The following is a 20,501-nucleotide window of genomic DNA, read 5'->3' on the forward strand; positions in this document are numbered from 1 at the left end:
GGTGACCTCCCGGGAAGTCCTCGGGTTGCACCCCTTTTTATTTTTTAATTTTTTTTTTTTTTTTGCATCCTAAAACAAGTCTAAACTTGGAAACCTCATAACTTTTGAACCGTGAGGAACTACGTCGCCCATAGCACCATTTCGGAAGCCCCAGAAACCATAATGGGCGGTGAATAGGCGGTGCCAATTTTTCGGGCTCAAATTCAGCCGTTTTGACCCTCAAACGGGCTGCGGAAAGTTTTGGCACGTAAAAAAAGATCGAAAGCGGATTCTCAGGGTGTTTTTGATGCTTTCTGAACGCCATTAACCTCGACGCACTTTTTCGATCGAAAAAAAAAAAACGCAAGAAAATCATGTGGGTCCCATGGCCTCACACTTGGATTGGCCGCGAAAGGGTATGTAGAAACGAGAGTGATGTACTGACGGGTGCGATCATACCAGCACTAATGCACCGGATCCCATCAGAACTCCGCAGTTAAGCGTGCTTGGGCGAGAGTAGTACTAGGATGGGTGACCTCCCGGGAAGTCCTCGTGTTGCACCCCTTTTTATTTTTTAATTTTTTTTTTTTTTTGCATCCTAAAACAAGTCTAAACTTGGAAACCTCATAACTTTTGAACCGTGAGGAACTACGTCGCCCATAGCACCATTTCGGAAAGCCCCAGAACCATAATGGGCGGTGAATAGGCGGTGCCATTTTTCGGGCTCAAATTCAGCCGTTTTGACCCTCAAACGGGCTGCGGAAAGTTTTGGCACGTAAAAAAGATCGAAAGCGGATTCTCAGGTGTTTTTGATGCTTTCTGAACGCCATTAACCTCGACGCACTTTTTCGATCGAAAAAAAACGGCAAGAAAATCATGTGGGTCCCACGGCCTCACACTTGGATTGGCCGCAAAAAGGGTATGTAGAAACGAGAGTGATGTACTGACGGGTGCGATCATACCAGCACTAATGCACCGGATCCCATCAGAACTCCGCAGTTAAGCGTGCTTGGGCGAGAGTAGTACTAGGATGGGTGACCTCCCGGGAAGTCCTCGTGTTGCACCCCTTTTTATTTTTTAATTTTTTTTTTTTTGCATCCTAAAACAAGTCTAAACTTGGAAACCTCATAACTTTTGAACCGTGAGGAACTACGTCGCCCATAGCACCATTTCGGAAAGCCCCAGAAACCATAATGGGCGGTGAATAGGCGGTGCCAATTTTTCGGGCTCAAATTCAGCCGTTTTGACCCTCAAACGGGCTGCGGAAAGTTTTGGCACGTAAAAAAGATCGAAAGCGGATTCTCAGGGTGTTTTTGATGCTTTCTGAACGCCATTAACCTCGACGCACTTTTTCGATCGAAACAAAACGGCAAGAAAATCATGTGGGTCCCATGGCCTCACACTTGGATTGGCCGCGAAAAGGGTATGTAGAAACGAGAGTGATGTACTGACGGGTGCGATCATACCAGCACTAATGCACCGGATCCCATCAGAACTCCGCAGTTAAGCGTGCTTGGGCGAGAGTAGTACTAGGATGGGTGACCTCCCGGGAAGTCCTCGTGTTGCACCCCTTTTTATTTTTTAATTTTTTTTTTTTTTGCATCCTAAAACAAGTCTAAACTTGGAAACCTCATAACTTTTGAACCGTGAGGAACTACGTCGCCCATAGCACCATTTCGGAAAGCCCCAGAAACCATAATGGGCGGTGAATAGGCGGTGCCAATTTTTCGGGCTCAAATTCAGCCGTTTTGACCCTCAAACGGGCTGCGGAAAGTTTTGGCACGTAAAAAAGATCGAAAGCGGATTCTCAGGGTGTTTTTGATGCTTTCTGAACGCCATTAACCTCGACGCACTTTTTCGATCGAAACAAAACGGCAAGAAAATCATGTGGGTCCCATGGCCTCACACTTGGATTGGCCGCGAAAAGGGTATGTAGAAACGAGAGTGATGTACTGACGGGTGCGATCATACCAGCACTAATGCACCGGATCCCATCAGAACTCCGCAGTTAAGCGTGCTTGGGCGAGAGTAGTACTAGGATGGGTGACCTCCCGGGAAGTCCTCGTGTTGCACCCCTTTTTATTTTTTAATTTTTTTTTTTTTTTGCATCCTAAAACAAGTCTAAACTTGGAAACCTCATAACTTTTGAACCGTGAGGAACTACGTCGCCCATAGCACCATTTCGGAAAGCCCCAGAAACCATAATGGGCGGTGAATAGGCGGTGCCAATTTTTCGGGCTCAAATTCAGCCGTTTTGACCCTCAAACGGGCTGCGGAAAGTTTTGGCACGTAAAAAAGATCGAAAGCGGATTCTCAGGGTGTTTTTGATGCTTTCTGAACGCCATTAACCTCGACGCACTTTTTCGATCGAAAAAAAACGGCAAGAAAATCATGTGGGTCCCACGGCCTCACACTTGGATTGGCCGCGAAAAGGGTATGTAGAAACGAGAGTGATGTACTGACGGGTGCGATCATACCAGCACTAATGCACCGGATCCCATCAGAACTCCGCAGTTAAGCGTGCTTGGGCGAGAGTAGTACTAGGATGGGTGACCTCCCGGGAAGTCCTCGTGTTGCACCCCTTTTTATTTTTTAATTTTTTTTTTTTTTGCATCCTAAAACAAGTCTAAACTTGGAAACCTCATAACTTTTGAACCGTGAGGAACTACGTCGCCCATAGCACCATTTCGGAAAGCCCCAGAAACCATAATGGGCGGTGAATAGGCGGTGCCAATTTTTCGGGCTCAAATTCAGCCGTTTTGACCCTCAAACGGGCTGCGGAAAGTTTTGGCACGTAAAAAAGATCGAAAGCGGATTCTCAGGGTGTTTTTGATGCTTTCTGAACGCCATTAACCTCGACGCACTTTTTCGATCGAAACAAAACGGCAAGAAAATCATGTGGGTCCCATGGCCTCACACTTGGATTGGCCGCGAAAAGGGTATGTAGAAACGAGAGTGATGTACTGACGGGTGCGATCATACCAGCACTAATGCACCGGATCCCATCAGAACTCCGCAGTTAAGCGTGCTTGGGCGAGAGTAGTACTAGGATGGGTGACCTCCCGGGAAGTCCTCGTGTTGCACCCCTTTTTATTTTTTAATTTTTTTTTTTTTTGCATCCTAAAACAAGTCTAAACTTGGAAACCTCATAACTTTTGAACCGTGAGGAACTACGTCGCCCATAGCACCATTTCGGAAAGCCCCAGAAACCATAATGGGCGGTGAATAGGCGGTGCCAATTTTTCGGGCTCAAATTCAGCCGTTTTGACCCTCAAACGGGCTGCGGAAAGTTTTGGCACGTAAAAAAGATCGAAAGCGGATTCTCAGGGTGTTTTTGATGCTTTCTGAACGCCATTAACCTCGACGCACTTTTTCGATCGAAACAAAACGGCAAGAAAATCATGTGGGTCCCACGGCCTCACACTTGGATTGGCCGCGAAAAGGGTATGTAGAAACGAGAGTGATGTACTGACGGGTGCGATCATACCAGCACTAATGCACCGGATCCCATCAGAACTCCGCAGTTAAGCGTGCTTGGGCGAGAGTAGTACTAGGATGGGTGACCTCCCGGGAAGTCCTCGTGTTGCACCCCTTTTTATTTTTAATTTTTTTTTTTTTTTGCATCCTAAAACAAGTCTAAACTTGGAAACCTCATAACTTTTGAACCGTGAGGAACTACGTCGCCCATAGCACCATTTCGGAAAGCCCCAGAAACCATAATGGGCGGTGAATAGGCGGTGCCAATTTTTCGGGCTCAAATTCAGCCGTTTTGACCCTCAAACGGGCTGCGGAAAGTTTTGGCACGTAAAAAAGATCGAAAGCGGATTCTCAGGGTGTTTTTGATGCTTTCTGAACGCCATTAACCTCGACGCACTTTTTCGATCGAAAAAAAACGGCAAGAAAATCATGTGGATCCCATGGCCTCACACTTGGATTGGCCGCGAAAAGGGTATGTAGAAACGAGAGTGATGTACTGACGGGTGCGATCATACCAGCACTAATGCACCGGATCCCATCAGAACTCCGCAGTTAAGCGTGCTTGGGCGAGAGTAGTACTAGGATGGGTGACCTCCCGGGAAGTCCTCGTGTTGCACCCCTTTTTATTTTTTAATTTTTTTTTTTTTGCATCCTAAAACAAGTCTAAACTTGGAAACCTCATAACTTTTGAACCGTGAGGAACTACGTCGCCCATAGCACCATTTCGGAAAGCCCCAGAAACCATAATGGGCGGTGAATAGGCGGTGCCAATTTTTCGGGCTCAAATTCAGCCGTTTTGACCCTCAAACGGGCTGCGGAAAGTTTTGGCACGTAAAAAAGATCGAAAGCGGATTCTCAGGGTGTTTTTGATGCTTTCTGAACGCCATTAACCTCGACGCACTTTTTCGATCGAAAAAAAACGGCAAGAAAATCATGTGGATCCCATGGCCTCACACTTGGATTGGCCGCGAAAAGGGTATGTAGAAACGAGAGTGATGTACTGACGGGTGCGATCATACCAGCACTAATGCACCGGATCCCATCAGAACTCCGCAGTTAAGCGTGCTTGGGCGAGAGTAGTACTAGGATGGGTGACCTCCCGGGAAGTCCTCGTGTTGCACCCCTTTTTATTTTTTAATTTTTTTTTTTTTGCATCCTAAAACAAGTCTAAACTTGGAAACCTCATAACTTTTGAACCGTGAGGAACTACGTCGCCCATAGCACCATTTCGGAAAGCCCCAGAAACCATAATGGGCGGTGAATAGGCGGTGCCAATTTTTCGGGCTCAAATTCAGCCGTTTTGACCCTCAAACGGGCTGCGGAAAGTTTTGGCACGTAAAAAAGATCGAAAGCGGATTCTCAGGGTGTTTTTGATGCTTTCTGAACGCCATTAACCTCGACGCACTTTTTCGATCGAAACAAAACGGCAAGAAAATCATGTGGGTCCCATGGCCTCACACTTGGATTGGCCGCGAAAAGGGTATGTAGAAACGAGAGTGATGTACTGACGGGTGCGATCATACCAGCACTAATGCACCGGATCCCATCAGAACTCCGCAGTTAAGCGTGCTTGGGCGAGAGTAGTACTAGGATGGGTGACCTCCCGGGAAGTCCTCGTGTTGCACCCCTTTTTATTTTTTAATTTTTTTTTTTTTTGCATCCTAAAACAAGTCTAAACTTGGAAACCTCATAACTTTTGAACCGTGAGGAACTACGTCGCCCATAGCACCATTTCGGAAAGCCCCAGAAACCATAATGGGCGGTGAATAGGCGGTGCCAATTTTTCGGGCTCAAATTCAGCCGTTTTGACCCTCAAACGGGCTGCGGAAAGTTTTGGCACGTAAAAAAGATCGAAAGCGGATTCTCAGGGTGTTTTTGATGCTTTCTGAACGCCATTTACCTCGACGCACTTTTTCGATCGAAACAAAACGGCAAGAAAATCATGTGGGTCCCATGGCCTCACACTTGGATTGGCCGCGAAAAGGGTATGTAGAAACGAGAGTGATGTACTGACGGGTGCGATCATACCAGCACTAATGCACCGGATCCCATCAGAACTCCGCAGTTAAGCGTGCTTGGGCGAGAGTAGTACTAGGATGGGTGACCTCCCGGGAAGTCCTCGTGTTGCACCCCTTTTTATTTTTTAATTTTTTTTTTTTTTGCATCCTAAAACAAGTCTAAACTTGGAAACCTCATAACTTTTGAACCGTGAGGAACTACGTCGCCCATAGCACCATTTCGGAAAGCCCCAGAAACCATAATGGGCGGTGAATAGGCGGTGCCAATTTTTCGGGCTCAAATTCAGCCGTTTTGACCCTCAAACGGGCTGCGGAAAGTTTTGGCACGTAAAAAAGATCGAAAGCGGATTCTCAGGGTGTTTTTGATGCTTTCTGAACGCCATTAACCTCGATGCACTTTTTCGATCGAAACAAAACGGCAAGAAAATCATGTGGGTCCCATGGCCTCACACTTGGATTGGCCGCGAAAAGGGTATGTAGAAACGAGAGTGATGTACTGACGGGTGCGATCATACCAGCACTAATGCACCGGATCCCATCAGAACTCCGCAGTTAAGCGTGCTTGGGCGAGAGTAGTACTAGGATGGGTGACCTCCCGGGAAGTCCTCGTGTTGCACCCCTTTTTATTTTTTAATTTTTTTTTTTTTTGCATCCTAAAACAAGTCTAAACTTGGAAACCTCATAACTTTTGAACCGTGAGGAACTACGTCGCCCATAGCACCATTTCGGAAAGCCCCAGAAACCATAATGGGCGGTGAATAGGCGGTGCCAATTTTTCGGGCTCAAATTCAGCCGTTTTGACCCTCAAACGGGCTGCGGAAAGTTTTGGCACGTAAAAAAGATCGAAAGCGGATTCTCAGGGTGTTTTTGATGCTTTCTGAACGCCATTAACCTCGATGCACTTTTTCGATCGAAACAAAACGGCAAGAAAATCATGTGGGTCCCATGGCCTCACACTTGGATTGGCCGCGAAAAGGGTATGTAGAAACGAGAGTGATGTACTGACGGGTGCGATCATACCAGCACTAATGCACCGGATCCCATCAGAACTCCGCAGTTAAGCGTGCTTGGGCGAGAGTAGTACTAGGATGGGTGACCTCCCGGGAAGTCCTCGTGTTGCACCCCTTTTTATTTTTTAATTTTTTTTTTTTTTGCATCCTAAAACAAGTCTAAACTTGGAAACCTCATAACTTTTGAACCGTGAGGAACTACGTCGCCCATAGCACCATTTCGGAAAGCCCCAGAAACCATAATGGGCGGTGAATAGGCGGTGCCAATTTTTCGGGCTCAAATTCAGCCGTTTTGACCCTCAAACGGGCTGCGGAAAGTTTTGGCACGTAAAAAAGATCGAAAGCGGATTCTCAGGGTGTTTTTGATGCTTTCTGAACGCCATTAACCTCGACGCACTTTTTCGATCGAAACAAAACGGCAAGAAAATCATGTGGGTCCCATGGCCTCACACTTGGATTGGCCGCGAAAAGGGTATGTAGAAACGAGAGTGATGTACTGACGGGTGCGATCATACCAGCACTAATGCACCGGATCCCATCAGAACTCCGCAGTTAAGCGTGCTTGGGCGAGAGTAGTACTAGGATGGGTGACCTCCCGGGAAGTCCTCGTGTTGCACCCCTTTTTATTTTTTAATTTTTTTTTTTTTTGCATCCTAAAACAAGTCTAAACTTGGAAACCTCATAACTTTTGAACCGTGAGGAACTACGTCGCCCATAGCACCATTTCGGAAAGCCCCAGAAACCATAATGGGCGGTGAATAGGCGGTGCCAATTTTTCGGGCTCAAATTCAGCCGTTTTGACCCTCAAACGGGCTGCGGAAAGTTTTGGCACGTAAAAAAGATCGAAAGCGGATTCTCAGGGTGTTTTTGATGTTTTCTGAACGCCATTAACCTCGACGCACTTTTTCGATCGAAAAAAAACGGCAAGAAAATCATGTGGATCCCATGGCCTCACACTTGGATTGGCCGCGAAAAGGGTATGTAGAAACGAGAGTGATGTACTGACGGGTGCGATCATACCAGCACTAATGCACCGGATCCCATCAGAACTCCGCAGTTAAGCGTGCTTGGGCGAGAGTAGTACTAGGATGGGTGACCTCCCGGGAAGTCCTCGTGTTGCACCCCTTTTTATTTTTTAATTTTTTTTTTTTTTGCATCCTAAAACAAGTCTAAACTTGGAAACCTCATAACTTTTGAACCGTGAGGAACTACGTCGCCCATAGCACCATTTCGGAAAGCCCCAGAAACCATAATGGGCGGTGAATAGGCGGTGCCAATTTTTCGGGCTCAAATTCAGCCGTTTTGACCCTCAAACGGGCTGCGGAAAGTTTTGGCACGTAAAAAAGATCGAAAGCGGATTCTCAGGGTGTTTTTGATGCTTTCTGAACGCCATTTACCTCGACGCACTTTTTCGATCGAAACAAAACGGCAAGAAAATCATGTGGGTCCCATGGCCTCACACTTGGATTGGCCGCGAAAAGGGTATGTAGAAACGAGAGTGATGTACTGACGGGTGCGATCATACCAGCACTAATGCACCGGATCCCATCAGAACTCCGCAGTTAAGCGTGCTTGGGCGAGAGTAGTACTAGGATGGGTGACCTCCCGGGAAGTCCTCGTGTTGCACCCCTTTTTATTTTTTAATTTTTTTTTTTTTGCATCCTAAAACAAGTCTAAACTTGGAAACCTCATAACTTTTGAACCGTGAGGAACTACGTCGCCCATAGCACCATTTCGGAAAGCCCCAGAAACCATAATGGGCGGTGAATAGGCGGTGCCAATTTTTCGGGCTCAAATTCAGCCGTTTTGACCCTCAAACGGGCTGCGGAAAGTTTTGGCACGTAAAAAAGATCGAAAGCGGATTCTCAGGGTGTTTTTGATGCTTTCTGAACGCCATTAACCTCGACGCACTTTTTCGATCGAAAAAAAACGGCAAGAAAATCATGTGGATCCCATGGCCTCACACTTGGATTGGCCGCGAAAAGGGTATGTAGAAACGAGAGTGATGTACTGACGGGTGCGATCATACCAGCACTAATGCACCGGATCCCATCAGAACTCCGCAGTTAAGCGTGCTTGGGCGAGAGTAGTACTAGGATGGGTGACCTCCCGGGAAGTCCTCGTGTTGCACCCCTTTTTATTTTTTAATTTTTTTTTTTTTTGCATCCTAAAACAAGTCTAAACTTGGAAACCTCATAACTTTTGAACCGTGAGGAACTACGTCGCCCATAGCACCATTTCGGAAAGCCCCAGAAACCATAATGGGCGGTGAATAGGCGGTGCCAATTTTTCGGGCTCAAATTCAGCCGTTTTGACCCTCAAACGGGCTGCGGAAAGTTTTGGCACGTAAAAAAGATCGAAAGCGGATTCTCAGGGTGTTTTTGATGCTTTCTGAACGCCATTAACCTCGACGCACTTTTTCGATCGAAACAAAACGGCAAGAAAATCATGTGGGTCCCATGGCCTCACACTTGGATTGGCCGCGAAAAGGGTATGTAGAAACGAGAGTGATGTACTGACGGGTGCGATCATACCAGCACTAATGCACCGGATCCCATCAGAACTCCGCAGTTAAGCGTGCTTGGGCGAGAGTAGTACTAGGATGGGTGACCTCCCGGGAAGTCCTCGTGTTGCACCCCTTTTTATTTTTTAATTTTTTTTTTTTTGCATCCTAAAACAAGTCTAAACTTGGAAACCTCATAACTTTTGAACCGTGAGGAACTACGTCGCCCATAGCACCATTTCGGAAAGCCCCAGAAACCATAATGGGCGGTGAATAGGCGGTGCCAATTTTTCGGGCTCAAATTCAGCCGTTTTGACCCTCAAACGGGCTGCGGAAAGTTTTGGCACGTAAAAAAGATCGAAAGCGGATTCTCAGGGTGTTTTTGATGCTTTCTGAACGCCATTTACCTCGATGCACTTTTTCGATCGAAACAAAACGGCAAGAAAATCATGTGGGTCCCATGGCCTCACACTTGGATTGGCCGCGAAAAGGGTATGTAGAAACGAGAGTGATGTACTGACGGGTGCGATCATACCAGCACTAATGCACCGGATCCCATCAGAACTCCGCAGTTAAGCGTGCTTGGGCGAGAGTAGTACTAGGATGGGTGACCTCCCGGGAAGTCCTCGTGTTGCACCCCTTTTTATTTTTTAATTTTTTTTTTTTTGCATCCTAAAACAAGTCTAAACTTGGAAACCTCATAACTTTTGAACCGTGAGGAACTACGTCGCCCATAGCACCATTTCGGAAAGCCCCAGAAACCATAATGGGCGGTGAATAGGCGGTGCCAATTTTTCGGGCTCAAATTCAGCCGTTTTGACCCTCAAACGGGCTGCGGAAAGTTTTGGCACGTAAAAAAGATCGAAAGCGGATTCTCAGGGTGTTTTTGATGCTTTCTGAACGCCATTAACCTCGACGCACTTTTTCGATCGAAAAAAAACGGCAAGAAAATCATGTGGATCCCATGGCCTCACACTTGGATTGGCCGCGAAAAGGGTATGTAGAAACGAGAGTGATGTACTGACGGGTGCGATCATACCAGCACTAATGCACCGGATCCCATCAGAACTCCGCAGTTAAGCGTGCTTGGGCGAGAGTAGTACTAGGATGGGTGACCTCCCGGGAAGTCCTCGTGTTGCACCCCTTTTTATTTTTTAATTTTTTTTTTTTTTGCATCCTAAAACAAGTCTAAACTTGGAAACCTCATAACTTTTGAACCGTGAGGAACTACGTCGCCCATAGCACCATTTCGGAAAGCCCCAGAAACCATAATGGGCGGTGAATAGGCGGTGCCAATTTTTCGGGCTCAAATTCAGCCGTTTTGACCCTCAAACGGGCTGCGGAAAGTTTTGGCACGTAAAAAAGATCGAAAGCGGATTCTCAGGGTGTTTTTGATGCTTTCTGAACGCCATTTATCTCGATGCACTTTTTCGATCGAAACAAAACGGCAAGAAAATCATGTGGGTCCCATGGCCTCACACTTGGATTGGCCGCGAAAAGGGTATGTAGAAACGAGAGTGATGTACTGACGGGTGCGATCATACCAGCACTAATGCACCGGATCCCATCAGAACTCCGCAGTTAAGCGTGCTTGGGCGAGAGTAGTACTAGGATGGGTGACCTCCCGGGAAGTCCTCGTGTTGCACCCCTTTTTATTTTTTAATTTTTTTTTTTTTTGCATCCTAAAACAAGTCTAAACTTGGAAACCTCATAACTTTTGAACCGTGAGGAACTACGTCGCCCATAGCACCATTTCGGAAAGCCCCAGAAACCATAATGGGCGGTGAATAGGCGGTGCCAATTTTTCGGGCTCAAATTCAGCCGTTTTGACCCTCAAACGGGCTGCGGAAAGTTTTGGCACGTAAAAAAGATCGAAAGCGGATTCTCAGGGTGTTTTTGATGCTTTCTGAACGCCATTTATCTCGATGCACTTTTTCGATCGAAACAAAACGGCAAGAAAATCATGTGGGTCCCATGGCCTCACACTTGGATTGGCCGCGAAAAGGGTATGTAGAAACGAGAGTGATGTACTGACGGGTGCGATCATACCAGCACTAATGCACCGGATCCCATCAGAACTCCGCAGTTAAGCGTGCTTGGGCGAGAGTAGTACTAGGATGGGTGACCTCCCGGGAAGTCCTCGTGTTGCACCCCTTTTTATTTTTTAATTTTTTTTTTTTTTGCATCCTAAAACAAGTCTAAACTTGGAAACCTCATAACTTTTGAACCGTGAGGAACTACGTCGCCCATAGCACCATTTCGGAAAGCCCCAGAAACCATAATGGGCGGTGAATAGGCGGTGCCAATTTTTCGGGCTCAAATTCAGCCGTTTTGACCCTCAAACGGGCTGCGGAAAGTTTTGGCACGTAAAAAAGATCGAAAGCGGATTCTCAGGGTGTTTTTGATGCTTTCTGAACGCCATTAACCTCGACGCACTTTTTCGATCGAAAAAAACGGCAAGAAAATCATGTGGATCCCATGGCCTCACACTTGGATTGGCCGCGAAAAGGGTATGTAGAAACGAGAGTGATGTACTGACGGGTGCGATCATACCAGCACTAATGCACCGGATCCCATCAGAACTCCGCAGTTAAGCGTGCTTGGGCGAGAGTAGTACTAGGATGGGTGACCTCCCGGGAAGTCCTCGTGTTGCACCCCTTTTTATTTTTTAATTTTTTTTTTTTTTGCATCCTAAAACAAGTCTAAACTTGGAAACCTCATAACTTTTGAACCGTGAGGAACTACGTCGCCCATAGCACCATTTCGGAAAGCCCCAGAAACCATAATGGGCGGTGAATAGGCGGTGCCAATTTTTCGGGCTCAAATTCAGCCGTTTTGACCCTCAAACGGGCTGCGGAAAGTTTTGGCACGTAAAAAAGATCGAAAGCGGATTCTCAGGGTGTTTTTGATGCTTTCTGAACGCCATTAACCTCGACGCACTTTTTCGATCGAAACAAAACGGCAAGAAAATCATGTGGGTCCCATGGCCTCACACTTGGATTGGCCGCGAAAAGGGTATGTAGAAACGAGAGTGATGTACTGACGGGTGCGATCATACCAGCACTAATGCACCGGATCCCATCAGAACTCCGCAGTTAAGCGTGCTTGGGCGAGAGTAGTACTAGGATGGGTGACCTCCCGGGAAGTCCTCGTGTTGCACCCCTTTTTATTTTTTAATTTTTTTTTTTTTTGCATCCTAAAACAAGTCTAAACTTGGAAACCTCATAACTTTTGAACCGTGAGGAACTACGTCGCCCATAGCACCATTTCGGAAAGCCCCAGAAACCATAATGGGCGGTGAATAGGCGGTGCCAATTTTTCGGGCTCAAATTCAGCCGTTTTGACCCTCAAACGGGCTGCGGAAAGTTTTGGCACGTAAAAAAGATCGAAAGCGGATTCTCAGGGTGTTTTTGATGCTTTCTGAACGCCATTAACCTCGACGCACTTTTTCGATCGAAAAAAAACGGCAAGAAAATCATGTGGATCCCATGGCCTCACACTTGGATTGGCCGCGAAAAGGGTATGTAGAAACGAGAGTGATGTACTGACGGGTGCGATCATACCAGCACTAATGCACCGGATCCCATCAGAACTCCGCAGTTAAGCGTGCTTGGGCGAGAGTAGTACTAGGATGGGTGACCTCCCGGGAAGTCCTCGTGTTGCACCCCTTTTTATTTTTTAATTTTTTTTTTTTTTGCATCCTAAAACAAGTCTAAACTTGGAAACCTCATAACTTTTGAACCGTGAGGAACTACGTCGCCCATAGCACCATTTCGGAAAGCCCCAGAAACCATAATGGGCGGTGAATAGGCGGTGCCAATTTTTCGGGCTCAAATTCAGCCGTTTTGACCCTCAAACGGGCTGCGGAAAGTTTTGGCACGTAAAAAAGATCGAAAGCGGATTCTCAGGGTGTTTTTGATGCTTTCTGAACGCCATTAACCTCGACGCACTTTTTCGATCGAAAAAAAACGGCAAGAAAATCATGTGGATCCCATGGCCTCACACTTGGATTGGCCGCGAAAAGGGTATGTAGAAACGAGAGTGATGTACTGACGGGTGCGATCATACCAGCACTAATGCACCGGATCCCATCAGAACTCCGCAGTTAAGCGTGCTTGGGCGAGAGTAGTACTAGGATGGGTGACCTCCCGGGAAGTCCTCGTGTTGCACCCCTTTTTATTTTTTAATTTTTTTTTTTTTTGCATCCTAAAACAAGTCTAAACTTGGAAACCTCATAACTTTTGAACCGTGAGGAACTACGTCGCCCATAGCACCATTTCGGAAAGCCCCAGAAACCATAATGGGCGGTGAATAGGCGGTGCCAATTTTTCGGGCTCAAATTCAGCCGTTTTGACCCTCAAACGGGCTGCGGAAAGTTTTGGCACGTAAAAAAGATCGAAAGCGGATTCTCAGGGTGTTTTTGATGCTTTCTGAACGCCATTAACCTCGACGCACTTTTTCGATCGAAACAAAACGGCAAGAAAATCATGTGGGTCCCATGGCCTCACACTTGGATTGGCCGCGAAAAGGGTATGTAGAAACGAGAGTGATGTACTGACGGGTGCGATCATACCAGCACTAATGCACCGGATCCCATCAGAACTCCGCAGTTAAGCGTGCTTGGGCGAGAGTAGTACTAGGATGGGTGACCTCCCGGGAAGTCCTCGTGTTGCACCCCTTTTTATTTTTTAATTTTTTTTTTTTTTGCATCCTAAAACAAGTCTAAACTTGGAAACCTCATAACTTTTGAACCGTGAGGAACTACGTCGCCCATAGCACCATTTCGGAAAGCCCCAGAAACCATAATGGGCGGTGAATAGGCGGTGCCAATTTTTCGGGCTCAAATTCAGCCGTTTTGACCCTCAAACGGGCTGCGGAAAGTTTTGGCACGTAAAAAAGATCGAAAGCGGATTCTCAGGGTGTTTTTGATGCTTTCTGAACGCCATTAACCTCGATGCACTTTTTCGATCGAAACAAAACGGCAAGAAAATCATGTGGGTCCCATGGCCTCACACTTGGATTGGCCGCGAAAAGGGTATGTAGAAACGAGAGTGATGTACTGACGGGTGCGATCATACCAGCACTAATGCACCGGATCCCATCAGAACTCCGCAGTTAAGCGTGCTTGGGCGAGAGTAGTACTAGGATGGGTGACCTCCCGGGAAGTCCTCGTGTTGCACCCCTTTTTATTTTTTAATTTTTTTTTTTTTGCATCCTAAAACAAGTCTAAACTTGGAAACCTCATAACTTTTGAACCGTGAGGAACTACGTCGCCCATAGCACCATTTCGGAAAGCCCCAGAAACCATAATGGGCGGTGAATAGGCGGTGCCAATTTTTCGGGCTCAAATTCAGCCGTTTTGACCCTCAAACGGGCTGCGGAAAGTTTTGGCACGTAAAAAAGATCGAAAGCGGATTCTCAGGGTGTTTTTGATGCTTTCTGAACGCCATTTATCTCGACGCACTTTTTCGATCGAAACAAAACGGCAAGAAAATCATGTGGGTCCCATGGCCTCACACTTGGATTGGCCGCGAAAAGGGTATGTAGAAACGAGAGTGATGTACTGACGGGTGCGATCATACCAGCACTAATGCACCGGATCCCATCAGAACTCCGCAGTTAAGCGTGCTTGGGCGAGAGTAGTACTAGGATGGGTGACCTCCCGGGAAGTCCTCGTGTTGCACCCCTTTTTATTTTTTAATTTTTTTTTTTTTTGCATCCTAAAACAAGTCTAAACTTGGAAACCTCATAACTTTTGAACCGTGAGGAACTACGTCGCCCATAGCACCATTTCGGAAAGCCCCAGAAACCATAATGGGCGGTGAATAGGCGGTGCCAATTTTTCGGGCTCAAATTCAGCCGTTTTGACCCTCAAACGGGCTGCGGAAAGTTTTGGCACGTAAAAAAGATCGAAAGCGGATTCTCAGGGTGTTTTTGATGCTTTCTGAACGCCATTAACCTCGACGCACTTTTTCGATCGAAACAAAACGGCAAGAAAATCATGTGGGTCCCATGGCCTCACACTTGGATTGGCCGCGAAAAGGGTATGTAGAAACGAGAGTGATGTACTGACGGGTGCGATCATACCAGCACTAATGCACCGGATCCCATCAGAACTCCGCAGTTAAGCGTGCTTGGGCGAGAGTAGTACTAGGATGGGTGACCTCCCGGGAAGTCCTCGTGTTGCACCCCTTTTTATTTTTTAATTTTTTTTTTTTTTGCATCCTAAAACAAGTCTAAACTTGGAAACCTCATAACTTTTGAACCGTGAGGAACTACGTCGCCCATAGCACCATTTCGGAAAGCCCCAGAAACCATAATGGGCGGTGAATAGGCGGTGCCAATTTTTCGGGCTCAAATTCAGCCGTTTTGACCCTCAAACGGGCTGCGGAAAGTTTTGGCACGTAAAAAAGATCGAAAGCGGATTCTCAGGGTGTTTTTGATGTTTTCTGAACGCCATTAACCTCGACGCACTTTTTCGATCGAAAAAAAACGGCAAGAAAATCATGTGGATCCCATGGCCTCACACTTGGATTGGCCGCGAAAAGGGTATGTAGAAACGAGAGTGATGTACTGACGGGTGCGATCATACCAGCACTAATGCACCGGATCCCATCAGAACTCCGCAGTTAAGCGTGCTTGGGCGAGAGTAGTACTAGGATGGGTGACCTCCCGGGAAGTCCTCGTGTTGCACCCCTTTTTATTTTTTAATTTTTTTTTTTTTGCATCCTAAAACAAGTCTAAACTTGGAAACCTCATAACTTTTGAACCGTGAGGAACTACGTCGCCCATAGCACCATTTCGGAAAGCCCCAGAAACCATAATGGGCGGTGAATAGGCGGTGCCAATTTTTCGGGCTCAAATTCAGCCGTTTTGACCCTCAAACGGGCTGCGGAAAGTTTTGGCACGTAAAAAAGATCGAAAGCGGATTCTCAGGGTGTTTTTGATGCTTTCTGAACGCCATTAACCTCGACGCACTTTTTCGATCGAAACAAAACGGCAAGAAAATCATGTGGGTCCCATGGCCTCACACTTGGATTGGCCGCGAAAAGGGTATGTAGAAACGAGAGTGATGTACTGACGGGTGCGATCATACCAGCACTAATGCACCGGATCCCATCAGAACTCCGCAGTTAAGCGTGCTTGGGCGAGAGTAGTACTAGGATGGGTGACCTCCCGGGAAGTCCTCGTGTTGCACCCCTTTTTATTTTTTAATTTTTTTTTTTTTTGCATCCTAAAACAAGTCTAAACTTGGAAACCTCATAACTTTTGAACCGTGAGGAACTACGTCGCCCATAGCACCATTTCGGAAAGCCCCAGAAACCATAATGGGCGGTGAATAGGCGGTGCCAATTTTTCGGGCTCAAATTCAGCCGTTTTGACCCTCAAACGGGCTGCGGAAAGTTTTGGCACGTAAAAAAGATCGAAAGCGGATTCTCAGGGTGTTTTTGATGCTTTCTGAACGCCATTAACCTCGATGCACTTTTTCGATCGAAACAAAACGGCAAGAAAATCATGTGGGTCCCATGGCCTCACACTTGGATTGGCCGCGAAAAGGGTATGTAGAAACGAGAGTGATGTACTGACGGGTGCGATCATACCAGCACTAATGCACCGGATCCCATCAGAACTCCGCAGTTAAGCGTGCTTGGGCGAGAGTAGTACTAGGATGGGTGACCTCCCGGGAAGTCCTCGTGTTGCACCCCTTTTTATTTTTTAATTTTTTTTTTTTTTGCATCCTAAAACAAGTCTAAACTTGGAAACCTCATAACTTTTGAACCGTGAGGAACTACGTCGCCCATAGCACCATTTCGGAAAGCCCCAGAAACCATAATGGGCGGTGAATAGGCGGTGCCAATTTTTCGGGCTCAAATTCAGCCGTTTTGACCCTCAAACGGGCTGCGGAAAGTTTTGGCACGTAAAAAAGATCGAAAGCGGATTCTCAGGGTGTTTTTGATGCTTTCTGAACGCCATTAATCTCGATGCACTTTTTCGATCGAAACAAAACGGCAAGAAAATCATGTGGGTCCCATGGCCTCACACTTGGATTGGCCGCGAAAAGGGTATGTAGAAACGAGAGTGATGTACTGACGGGTGCGATCATACCAGCACTAATGCACCGGATCCCATCAGAACTCCGCAGTTAAGCGTGCTTGGGCGAGAGTAGTACTAGGATGGGTGACCTCCCGGGAAGTCCTCGTGTTGCACCCCTTTTTATTTTTTAATTTTTTTTTTTTTTGCATCCTAAAACAAGTCTAAACTTGGAAACCTCATAACTTTTGAACCGTGAGGAACTACGTCGCCCATAGCACCATTTCGGAAAGCCCCAGAAACCATAATGGGCGGTGAATAGGCGGTGCCAATTTTTCGGGCTCAAATTCAGCCGTTTTGACCCTCAAACGGGCTGCGGAAAGTTTTGGCACGTAAAAAAGATCGAAAGCGGATTCTCAGGGTGTTTTTGATGCTTTCTGAACGCCATTAACCTCGACGCACTTTTTCGATCGAAAAAAAACGGCAAGAAAATCATGTGGATCCCATGGCCTCACACTTGGATTGGCCGCGAAAAGGGTATGTAGAAACGAGAGTGATGTACTGACGGGTGCGATCATACCAGCACTAATGCACCGGATCCCATCAGAACTCCGCAGTTAAGCGTGCTTGGGCGAGAGTAGTACTAGGATGGGTGACCTCCCGGGAAGTCCTCGTGTTGCACCCCTTTTTATTTTTTAATTTTTTTTTTTTTTGCATCCTAAAACAAGTCTAAACTTGGAAACCTCATAACTTTTGAACCGTGAGGAACTACGTCGCCCATAGCACCATTTCGGAAAGCCCCAGAAACCATAATGGGCGGTGAATAGGCGGTGCCAATTTTTCGGGCTCAAATTCAGCCGTTTTGACCCTCAAACGGGCTGCGGAAAGTTTTGGCACGTAAAAAAGATCGAAAGCGGATTCTCAGGGTGTTTTTGATGCTTTCTGAACGCCATTAACCTCGACGCACTTTTTCGATCGAAAAAAACGGCAAGAAAATCATGTGGATCCCATGGCCTCACACTTGGATTGGCCGCGAAAAGGGTATGTAGAAACGAGAGTGATGTACTGACGGGTGCGATCATACCAGCACTAATGCACCGGATCCCATCAGAACTCCGCAGTTAAGCGTGCTTGGGCGAGAGTAGTACTAGGATGGGTGACCTCCCGGGAAGTCCTCGTGTTGCACCCCTTTTTATTTTTTAATTTTTTTTTTTTTGCATCCTAAAACAAGTCTAAACTTGGAAACCTCATAACTTTTGAACCGTGAGGAACTACGTCGCCCATAGCACCATTTCGGAAAGCCCCAGAAACCATAATGGGCGGTGAATAGGCGGTGCCAATTTTTCGGGCTCAAATTCAGCCGTTTTGACCCTCAAACGGGCTGCGGAAAGTTTTGGCACGTAAAAAAGATCGAAAGCGGATTCTCAGGGTGTTTTTGATGCTTTCTGAACGCCATTTATCTCGATGCACTTTTTCGATCGAAACAAAACGGCAAGAAAATCATGTGGGTCCCATGGCCTCACACTTGGATTGGCCGCGAAAAGGGTATGTAGAAACGAGAGTGATGTACTGACGGGTGCGATCATACCAGCACTAATGCACCGGATCCCATCAGAACTCCGCAGTTAAGCGTGCTTGGGCGAGAGTAGTACTAGGATGGGTGACCTCCCGGGAAGTCCTCGTGTTGCACCCCTTTTTATTTTTTAATTTTTTTTTTTTTTGCATCCTAAAACAAGTCTAAACTTGGAAACCTCATAACTTTTGAACCGTGAGGAACTACGTCGCCCATAGCACCATTTCGGAAAGCCCCAGAAACCATAATGGGCGGTGAATAGGCGGTGCCAATTTTTCGGGCTCAAATTCAGCCGTTTTGACCCTCAAACGGGCTGCGGAAAGTTTTGGCACGTAAAAAAGATCGAAAGCGGATTCTCAGGGTGTTTTTGATGCTTTCTGAACGCCATTAACCTCGACGCACTTTTTCGATCGAAACAAAACGGCAAGAAAATCATGTGGGTCCCATGGCCTCACACTTGGATTGGCCGCGAAAAGGGTATGTAGAAACGAGAGTGATGTACTGACGGGTGCGATCATACCAGCACTAATGCACCGGATCCCATCAGAACTCCGCAGTTAAGCGTGCTTGGGCGAGAGTAGTACTAGGATGGGTGACCTCCCGGGAAGTCCTCGTGTTGCACCCCTTTTTATTTTTTAATTTTTTTTTTTTTGCATCCTAAAACAAGTCTAAACTTGGAAACCTCATAACTTTTGAACCGTGAGGAACTACGTCGCCCATAGCACCATTTCGGAAAGCCCCAGAAACCATAATGGGCGGTGAATAGGCGGTGCCAATTTTTCGGGCTCAAATTCAGCCGTTTTGACCCTCAAACGGGCTGCGGAAAGTTTTGGCACGTAAAAAAGATCGAAAGCGGATTCTCAGGGTGTTTTTGATGCTTTCTGAACGCCATTAACCTCGACGCACTTTTTCGATCGAAACAAAACGGCAAGAAAATCATGTGGGTCCCATGGCCTCACACTTGGATTGGCCGCGAAAAGGGTATGTAGAAACGAGAGTGATGTACTGACGGGTGCGATCATACCAGCACTAATGCACCGGATCCCATCAGAACTCCGCAGTTAAGCGTGCTTGGGCGAGAGTAGTACTAGGATGGGTGACCTCCCGGGAAGTCCTCGTGTTGCACCCCTTTTTATTTTTTAATTTTTTTTTTTTTTGCATCCTAAAACAAGTCTAAACTTGGAAACCTCATAACTTTTGAACCGTGAGGAACTACGTCGCCCATAGCACCATTTCGGAAAGCCCCAGAAACCATAATGGGCGGTGAATAGGCGGTGCCAATTTTTCGGGCTCAAATTCAGCCGTTTTGACCCTCAAACGGGCTGCGGAAAGTTTTGGCACGTAAAAAAGATCGAAAGCGGATTCTCAGGGTGTTTTTGATGCTTTCTGAACGCCATTAACCTCGACGCACTTTTTCGATCGAAACAAAACGGCAAGAAAATCATGTGGGTCCCATGGCCTCACACTTGGATTGGCCGCGAAAAGGGTATGTAGAAACGAGAGTGATGTACTGACGGGTGCGATCATACCAGCACTAATGCACCGGATCCCATCAGAACTCCGCAGTTAAGCGTGCTTGGGCGAGAGTAGTACTAGGATGGGTGACCTCCCGGGAAGTCCTCGTGTTGCACCCCTTTTTATTTTTTAATTTTTTTTTTTTTTGCATCCTAAAACAAGTCTAAACTTGGAAACCTCATAACTTTTGAACCGTGAGGAACTACGTCGCCCATAGCACCATTTCGGAAAGCCCCAGAAACCATAATGGGCGGTGAATAGGCGGTGCCAATTTTTCGGGCTCAAATTCAGCCGTTTTGACCCTCAAACGGGCTGCGGAAAGTTTTGGCACGTAAAAAAGATCGAAAGCGGATTCTCAGGGTGTTTTTGATGCTTTCTGAACGCCATTAACCTCG

The 20,501-nt window shown here is 46.7% G+C and overlaps 40 non-coding genes across 40 annotated transcripts; all 40 read left to right on the forward strand.

Annotated features, from left to right (window-relative positions):
• Positions 1 to 424: 424 nt before the first annotated feature.
• Positions 425 to 543, forward strand: LOC125606475. Its single transcript, XR_007337780.1, has one exon. It is a non-coding gene; the product is annotated as a 5S ribosomal RNA (ribosomal RNA).
• Positions 544 to 927: 384 nt separating this feature from the next.
• Positions 928 to 1,046, forward strand: LOC125606525. The gene has a single exon (XR_007337828.1). It is a non-coding gene; the product is annotated as a 5S ribosomal RNA (ribosomal RNA).
• A 385-nt stretch (positions 1,047 to 1,431) lies between these two features.
• On the forward strand, positions 1,432 to 1,550 carry LOC125606536. Its single transcript, XR_007337839.1, has one exon. It is a non-coding gene; the product is annotated as a 5S ribosomal RNA (ribosomal RNA).
• Positions 1,551 to 1,936: 386 nt separating this feature from the next.
• LOC125606547 lies at positions 1,937 to 2,055 on the forward strand. The gene has a single exon (XR_007337850.1). It is a non-coding gene; the product is annotated as a 5S ribosomal RNA (ribosomal RNA).
• A 387-nt stretch (positions 2,056 to 2,442) lies between these two features.
• On the forward strand, positions 2,443 to 2,561 carry LOC125606558. The gene has a single exon (XR_007337861.1). It is a non-coding gene; the product is annotated as a 5S ribosomal RNA (ribosomal RNA).
• A 386-nt stretch (positions 2,562 to 2,947) lies between these two features.
• Positions 2,948 to 3,066, forward strand: LOC125606481. The gene has a single exon (XR_007337786.1). It is a non-coding gene; the product is annotated as a 5S ribosomal RNA (ribosomal RNA).
• Positions 3,067 to 3,452: 386 nt separating this feature from the next.
• On the forward strand, positions 3,453 to 3,571 carry LOC125606492. The gene has a single exon (XR_007337797.1). It is a non-coding gene; the product is annotated as a 5S ribosomal RNA (ribosomal RNA).
• A 386-nt stretch (positions 3,572 to 3,957) lies between these two features.
• On the forward strand, positions 3,958 to 4,076 carry LOC125606503. The gene has a single exon (XR_007337808.1). It is a non-coding gene; the product is annotated as a 5S ribosomal RNA (ribosomal RNA).
• Positions 4,077 to 4,461: 385 nt separating this feature from the next.
• Positions 4,462 to 4,580, forward strand: LOC125606514. Its single transcript, XR_007337819.1, has one exon. It is a non-coding gene; the product is annotated as a 5S ribosomal RNA (ribosomal RNA).
• Positions 4,581 to 4,965: 385 nt separating this feature from the next.
• On the forward strand, positions 4,966 to 5,084 carry LOC125606519. Its single transcript, XR_007337821.1, has one exon. It is a non-coding gene; the product is annotated as a 5S ribosomal RNA (ribosomal RNA).
• Positions 5,085 to 5,470: 386 nt separating this feature from the next.
• On the forward strand, positions 5,471 to 5,589 carry LOC125606520. Its single transcript, XR_007337822.1, has one exon. It is a non-coding gene; the product is annotated as a 5S ribosomal RNA (ribosomal RNA).
• Positions 5,590 to 5,975: 386 nt separating this feature from the next.
• LOC125606521 lies at positions 5,976 to 6,094 on the forward strand. The gene has a single exon (XR_007337823.1). It is a non-coding gene; the product is annotated as a 5S ribosomal RNA (ribosomal RNA).
• A 386-nt stretch (positions 6,095 to 6,480) lies between these two features.
• On the forward strand, positions 6,481 to 6,599 carry LOC125606522. Its single transcript, XR_007337825.1, has one exon. It is a non-coding gene; the product is annotated as a 5S ribosomal RNA (ribosomal RNA).
• Positions 6,600 to 6,985: 386 nt separating this feature from the next.
• Positions 6,986 to 7,104, forward strand: LOC125606523. Its single transcript, XR_007337826.1, has one exon. It is a non-coding gene; the product is annotated as a 5S ribosomal RNA (ribosomal RNA).
• Positions 7,105 to 7,490: 386 nt separating this feature from the next.
• LOC125606524 lies at positions 7,491 to 7,609 on the forward strand. The gene has a single exon (XR_007337827.1). It is a non-coding gene; the product is annotated as a 5S ribosomal RNA (ribosomal RNA).
• A 386-nt stretch (positions 7,610 to 7,995) lies between these two features.
• Positions 7,996 to 8,114, forward strand: LOC125606526. Its single transcript, XR_007337829.1, has one exon. It is a non-coding gene; the product is annotated as a 5S ribosomal RNA (ribosomal RNA).
• Positions 8,115 to 8,499: 385 nt separating this feature from the next.
• LOC125606527 lies at positions 8,500 to 8,618 on the forward strand. The gene has a single exon (XR_007337830.1). It is a non-coding gene; the product is annotated as a 5S ribosomal RNA (ribosomal RNA).
• Positions 8,619 to 9,004: 386 nt separating this feature from the next.
• Positions 9,005 to 9,123, forward strand: LOC125606528. The gene has a single exon (XR_007337831.1). It is a non-coding gene; the product is annotated as a 5S ribosomal RNA (ribosomal RNA).
• A 385-nt stretch (positions 9,124 to 9,508) lies between these two features.
• On the forward strand, positions 9,509 to 9,627 carry LOC125606529. The gene has a single exon (XR_007337832.1). It is a non-coding gene; the product is annotated as a 5S ribosomal RNA (ribosomal RNA).
• A 385-nt stretch (positions 9,628 to 10,012) lies between these two features.
• Positions 10,013 to 10,131, forward strand: LOC125606530. Its single transcript, XR_007337833.1, has one exon. It is a non-coding gene; the product is annotated as a 5S ribosomal RNA (ribosomal RNA).
• A 386-nt stretch (positions 10,132 to 10,517) lies between these two features.
• On the forward strand, positions 10,518 to 10,636 carry LOC125606531. The gene has a single exon (XR_007337834.1). It is a non-coding gene; the product is annotated as a 5S ribosomal RNA (ribosomal RNA).
• Positions 10,637 to 11,022: 386 nt separating this feature from the next.
• On the forward strand, positions 11,023 to 11,141 carry LOC125606532. Its single transcript, XR_007337835.1, has one exon. It is a non-coding gene; the product is annotated as a 5S ribosomal RNA (ribosomal RNA).
• Positions 11,142 to 11,526: 385 nt separating this feature from the next.
• LOC125606533 lies at positions 11,527 to 11,645 on the forward strand. The gene has a single exon (XR_007337836.1). It is a non-coding gene; the product is annotated as a 5S ribosomal RNA (ribosomal RNA).
• A 386-nt stretch (positions 11,646 to 12,031) lies between these two features.
• Positions 12,032 to 12,150, forward strand: LOC125606534. Its single transcript, XR_007337837.1, has one exon. It is a non-coding gene; the product is annotated as a 5S ribosomal RNA (ribosomal RNA).
• Positions 12,151 to 12,536: 386 nt separating this feature from the next.
• Positions 12,537 to 12,655, forward strand: LOC125606535. The gene has a single exon (XR_007337838.1). It is a non-coding gene; the product is annotated as a 5S ribosomal RNA (ribosomal RNA).
• A 386-nt stretch (positions 12,656 to 13,041) lies between these two features.
• Positions 13,042 to 13,160, forward strand: LOC125606537. Its single transcript, XR_007337840.1, has one exon. It is a non-coding gene; the product is annotated as a 5S ribosomal RNA (ribosomal RNA).
• A 386-nt stretch (positions 13,161 to 13,546) lies between these two features.
• Positions 13,547 to 13,665, forward strand: LOC125606538. Its single transcript, XR_007337841.1, has one exon. It is a non-coding gene; the product is annotated as a 5S ribosomal RNA (ribosomal RNA).
• A 386-nt stretch (positions 13,666 to 14,051) lies between these two features.
• Positions 14,052 to 14,170, forward strand: LOC125606539. The gene has a single exon (XR_007337842.1). It is a non-coding gene; the product is annotated as a 5S ribosomal RNA (ribosomal RNA).
• A 385-nt stretch (positions 14,171 to 14,555) lies between these two features.
• On the forward strand, positions 14,556 to 14,674 carry LOC125606540. Its single transcript, XR_007337843.1, has one exon. It is a non-coding gene; the product is annotated as a 5S ribosomal RNA (ribosomal RNA).
• A 386-nt stretch (positions 14,675 to 15,060) lies between these two features.
• Positions 15,061 to 15,179, forward strand: LOC125606541. The gene has a single exon (XR_007337844.1). It is a non-coding gene; the product is annotated as a 5S ribosomal RNA (ribosomal RNA).
• A 386-nt stretch (positions 15,180 to 15,565) lies between these two features.
• LOC125606542 lies at positions 15,566 to 15,684 on the forward strand. The gene has a single exon (XR_007337845.1). It is a non-coding gene; the product is annotated as a 5S ribosomal RNA (ribosomal RNA).
• A 385-nt stretch (positions 15,685 to 16,069) lies between these two features.
• On the forward strand, positions 16,070 to 16,188 carry LOC125606543. Its single transcript, XR_007337846.1, has one exon. It is a non-coding gene; the product is annotated as a 5S ribosomal RNA (ribosomal RNA).
• Positions 16,189 to 16,574: 386 nt separating this feature from the next.
• LOC125606544 lies at positions 16,575 to 16,693 on the forward strand. Its single transcript, XR_007337847.1, has one exon. It is a non-coding gene; the product is annotated as a 5S ribosomal RNA (ribosomal RNA).
• Positions 16,694 to 17,079: 386 nt separating this feature from the next.
• On the forward strand, positions 17,080 to 17,198 carry LOC125606545. Its single transcript, XR_007337848.1, has one exon. It is a non-coding gene; the product is annotated as a 5S ribosomal RNA (ribosomal RNA).
• A 386-nt stretch (positions 17,199 to 17,584) lies between these two features.
• Positions 17,585 to 17,703, forward strand: LOC125606546. The gene has a single exon (XR_007337849.1). It is a non-coding gene; the product is annotated as a 5S ribosomal RNA (ribosomal RNA).
• Positions 17,704 to 18,088: 385 nt separating this feature from the next.
• Positions 18,089 to 18,207, forward strand: LOC125606548. Its single transcript, XR_007337851.1, has one exon. It is a non-coding gene; the product is annotated as a 5S ribosomal RNA (ribosomal RNA).
• Positions 18,208 to 18,592: 385 nt separating this feature from the next.
• LOC125606549 lies at positions 18,593 to 18,711 on the forward strand. The gene has a single exon (XR_007337852.1). It is a non-coding gene; the product is annotated as a 5S ribosomal RNA (ribosomal RNA).
• Positions 18,712 to 19,097: 386 nt separating this feature from the next.
• On the forward strand, positions 19,098 to 19,216 carry LOC125606550. The gene has a single exon (XR_007337853.1). It is a non-coding gene; the product is annotated as a 5S ribosomal RNA (ribosomal RNA).
• A 385-nt stretch (positions 19,217 to 19,601) lies between these two features.
• On the forward strand, positions 19,602 to 19,720 carry LOC125606551. Its single transcript, XR_007337854.1, has one exon. It is a non-coding gene; the product is annotated as a 5S ribosomal RNA (ribosomal RNA).
• A 386-nt stretch (positions 19,721 to 20,106) lies between these two features.
• Positions 20,107 to 20,225, forward strand: LOC125606552. The gene has a single exon (XR_007337855.1). It is a non-coding gene; the product is annotated as a 5S ribosomal RNA (ribosomal RNA).
• Positions 20,226 to 20,501: the final 276 nt, after the last annotated feature.

Source organism: Brassica napus, unplaced genomic scaffold (assembly GCF_020379485.1).
Source record: "Brassica napus cultivar Da-Ae unplaced genomic scaffold, Da-Ae ScsIHWf_897;HRSCAF=1271, whole genome shotgun sequence".
NCBI lineage: Eukaryota > Viridiplantae > Streptophyta > Magnoliopsida > Brassicales > Brassicaceae > Brassica > Brassica napus.